At 56.7% G+C, this 4,272-nt stretch overlaps 1 long non-coding RNA gene across 1 annotated transcript in view; it reads left to right on the forward strand.

Annotated features, from left to right (window-relative positions):
• Nucleotides 1-227: 227 nt before the first annotated feature.
• LOC109294170 overlaps nt 228-4,272 on the forward strand; it is a 31,267-nt gene continuing 27,222 nt past the window's right edge. Inside the window, exon 1 of the long non-coding RNA XR_002096475.1 lies at nt 228-314. This is a non-coding gene — a long non-coding RNA (uncharacterized LOC109294170). The remainder of the gene's footprint in view (nt 315-4,272) is intronic.

Below are 4,272 nucleotides of genomic sequence, written 5' to 3' on the forward strand. Positions count from 1 at the left end.
GCCTCCCGGCGCACAAGCATGTTGCTAATTAACATATGAAACAGATTCTCATTTAGAGAGCGGTAGAAACCAGCATGCTCCTGGCCCTGTCAAGCATTGCCTAGAGCAGGCGTGGGCAACCTGTGGCATGTATGCTACAAGTGGCACAGGCAGCCTCTCTGTGTGGCACACGGTTGATTAGGAAGGGAGCAGGCAGCCTAGTGGCAGTAGGGCAGGGAGCAGAAAGCAGAGAGCAGCAGATCGGGCTGGGGAAGGGGATCGGAGTGGTGCTCGGTGGGGTCTGGGACTTAATTTGCAGCATGTTTGCCAAAAAGGTAGGTCCCCACTGGCTTAGAGTTGGTGCCCACTGCCAGGCCGCCCTCTGCCCATCCATGGTGCAAGGATAGAAAATCCACCACCTCTCTGGACAGCCCATTTCAGTGCTTCACCACTCTCCTGGTGAAAGAGTTTTTCCTAATATCCAACCTAAACTTGCCTTGCTGCAACTTGAGCCCATTGCTCCTTGTTCTGTTGTCTGCCCCCACCGAGAGCAGCCCAGCTCCGTCCTCTTTGGATCCATCCTGCAGGGAGGTGAAGGCTGCTATCAAATGCCCAGCTCCTTCCTCATGCTCCGTCAGCGGCCCCATGGCACGCTTGCCAGACCGGGTGCTCTGCCTTCGTGCCTAGCACATGGGTGGGGGGTTATGTGAGCTCTTGAACTCTGCCAAACAGGGCCCTGTGTTATAACTGCCCTCCAGCCCTGGCCTCGTGCTTTCCGAAGGCGCTGGCTGTCCAAGGCGTTTCGCCGCCTGGCCGTACCTCCTGCAGATTTCCAGCTTTCCTGGGTTTAACCTGATGCTGCCGAGTCAGCAAGTGCTGTGCAAGTCCCTGGCTTGGGTCAGGTGGTGGCTGCTGGATTGAAATAGCCACCAGCGTGAACAAGGGGCCAGACCCAGTCATCTTCAGCAGAGCCAAACACTCCTCGGTCCTAGCAAGCCCTTGCAATGGGTTGCTTCCCTGTCGCCAGCCTTCATGCAGCACGGGGAGGATTATCGCCCAGACGAGGCGAGGCAGTCTCGTGGGCTCCAAGAGAAGAGGCCAAGCCGCTTTAATAACATTTGATATGGAGTAATAGGATGAAATGGAGCACAGGGACATGGAGGCTGAATATGACTGGGGGGGGGAGCCCGTGGTGGTGAGATCTGTCAAGCTCTGGAAGCATCTCCCAAGGGGCGCAGGGAGCCCGATCACTGGAGACACTTGAAGCTAGGCTGGGGAAAGGTACAGATAATGTGCCGCAGGGAGCAATCTGGAGCTGGCAGGCAGATAGACCGTATCATTTAACAGGCCATTTCTGATGCCAGGCTAGAGCGAAGTGGCTATCTTATCTGTGCTAATTATATCACTGTGGTTTTGGAGGCGCCCTATACCTAGTGCTGCCTAGGCACAAAGCCACGGCCCCCGGCCGCGGAGAGCCTGCACGCTAAAGCAAAAAGAGAGCAAGCTTATTTGTGCCCTTGCTTGCCCTGCCTCTGTCCGCGTGGCGGGAGGATTGCCGGCCTCCACAATAACCCATGTTTTAAAGCCTTCTTTGCCCTTTGGTGCCGAGCGTTTGGCCCATCATCACTCCAGCCGCAGCCTGAGTTGCTAATGGCGAGACAGTTTGCAGAACGGCTCCAAGCAGCGCTTGCCATTAGCTCCCAGGATGAGCAGATGAGCTGGTGGCTTGGGGATGGGAGGCTGGCAGCTGGGTGGAAAGGCAGCTCCCCAACTGGAGGGTTGGAAGTGCAGCCAGGGGCATTAGCCCTTCCCTCCTGGAGCACCAGCTTCAGTCACAACTGACACGAGTTCCTCGGCCTCACCTTACCCCTCCGTCTTGCTTCCCTTGATTGTGTCAGGCCATGTAAATGCAGACTGGTTGGAAACTGGGAGCGAGAGGCCATATCACCCCGTCTACTTCCCTCCTTTGGGAGTTGGACCCAGATTTACCTGGGACCACCATGTTGTGAGCACTGAGCCAGGGACAGGGGCTGTAGGTGTCCGGGGTGACCCAGGCCAGGACTGTGGTGCAGGTCAGTGTGAGCACGGGATTGGGACCGGGTGCTATCAGGCCCCTGGTCTGCAGTAGCAGGAGCTGGTGGGTCAGGAATGAACTGCGGTGGTGGCACTGCCCAACTTTGTGGCAGGCAATGAGCTTTGTGACTGATAGACGATGCTGACACGAGAGAGGCAGGCCCCGGGCTTTGCTCTGCTTCCCGTTTCACCAGTCTCCAGCCCCTTCCCTCCCCATATCAGTCCACTGCCCGCGGTGGAGTCACTCCTGCCCTGCATTTGTTCATGGAAGAGCAGGATCAGGCCCACTGACTCTGTCTCTTGGTCCCCATGGAAACCGGGGATGGGATGCAGCAGAACAGAACTACTTGTAGCTCGAACTGTGCGAGTGAGTCCTAATCCCTGTCCCCTCAGACAAGCTATTAAGGAAGGTGGGGGCCCGAAATCCATCTGGCCTTACAAGGGCAAGACCCTTTTCTTCAGGGAAAAATGGAAATGTAATCAGACCAGTTTGCACAGCGCGCATAGAAAATCAGCTTTAATGCAGGCAAAAGGAAATGCAAAACAGCCACTGGCAATGGGTATTGTGTTGCACATTTGATGGGTATTGCGTTGCACCCCTCTTTGGGGAGGGCACCCTGGTGGGGAGGGGATCCCTGGGGTGGCACAGAGCACCCCGGCCCCCATGCACCCACCACCCGCCTCGCCTGGGAACAACTCCCCTCACTCTCAGCCTGGGGGCTTCTTAATTATAGCTCTGAGCAGGCACTTTGCCTTTATTGCTTTCATTTATTATAAAAAGCCCAGCGTCTGTTTTCTGAAGCAGCTATCTGGTCAAATCGTGGGTGATAAGCAGCACTGGTCTGTCTTCTCGAGACAGCTCAAATTCATCACGTTTATTTATTTATTTGTTTATCGCAAGGCTTTTCTGGGCTCTCTGTGTATGTATGTGCGCACATAGCTGTGCATATGCACAAGCACACCTACACCCACGCGCACAGGTACCATTTTGGAAAGGCTGCCGTTTTGCATTTGGCCTCCCAAAAACCAGTTGTCTTGAAATCAGAGCTAGGCAGCAGGAAGCTCCATGAGACCGTGGGTTGTGAGGGCCAGGGTGATAATGTTGTGCTCTGCGCTTGTGGCGATGGCACCTTTGCTGCTGAACCCCTCGAGCGGCAGGCGCAGCGCTGAGCTCGTCATCGGTGGCTGTTTTAATGACCAGATGGGGTGAATGAATGAGGCTATGTGAAATGCAGTTACCGTGTGTTTTGGGATGGATGGGGATGCGCGGGGCCGTGGGCCTGGGCATGTACGGTCCGGTGCAGGCATTAGCTTTGCACCATGGGCTGCGGAGCAGACGTGGGAGTTATTGCATGGCACGAGTTTGTCTGGCTTGCTCTGCTCCCTAGTGGGTGTTTGTCTGCACTGCACAGCCAGATGCATGAATGCACGGCTGGCGATCACTGCTGCAGCCAGAGAGCTGAAATAGCAGGGGGGCTGGCCCCGGGGCCAGGCCCAAGGTGGCTTGGTAGAGCCGTACGAAGGCGGCAGGGTGCCAGCATGGCAAAGTGGTTGGAGGCAGGTCTGATCCAGTCCGTAAGCCAGGCTTGAGCGGTGGGGAAAGACATGTCAGTCCAGCACACGTCTTTGGCTGTCTGGAGCAGCAAAGCTCCTTCCATTTTCAGCCAAATCTTCCTAGCAAAAGTAGTAAAAGGAGGGGGGAGAAGCCCCACTGCAGCCCTGACACCACGTGGTCCTGCAGCGAGACTCTGGATGATGCTTGGGAGCATCCTCAGCTGTAGTTTTCCACCCTGCTCTGAGTCTGCTGGTAGCCCTGGGTGGGCACTGCTGGCTGGGAGGCAATGTGGCTGCAGAGTAGCAATCCCCCGTTGCGTGTGCCCAGTGCGATTTCAGCCGTGCTCGCCCAGTCCTGTCCTGGGCAGGGAGTGCAAGAGGACTCTGGCAGGAACGGTGCAGGCATCAGTCCCAAAGCGCCGTAGCACAGCAGTTTCCATCCCTTCAAAGGCGCTCTTGTTGCTTCGCATGCCCACAGAAGCCCGCTCCCCCCCGGGGGTCTGCTCTGGTTTTGCTGGACGTGCAGCTTGTGGCGGGTGCAGAGATCCCACCTCAGGAACACAGCTGGGTATTCGTATCCCTCCGCTGTTTCCACCACGTGAGGCGGGCCAGTAGGGGGTGCTCCTGCGTTGAGCCACCCACCTCCCTGCGCCCGACCACCTTCCA

This window comes from Gavialis gangeticus, unplaced genomic scaffold (genome assembly GCF_001723915.1).
Source record: "Gavialis gangeticus isolate Ggan-Ray unplaced genomic scaffold, GavGan_comp1, whole genome shotgun sequence".
Taxonomy (NCBI): domain Eukaryota; kingdom Metazoa; phylum Chordata; order Crocodylia; family Gavialidae; genus Gavialis; species Gavialis gangeticus.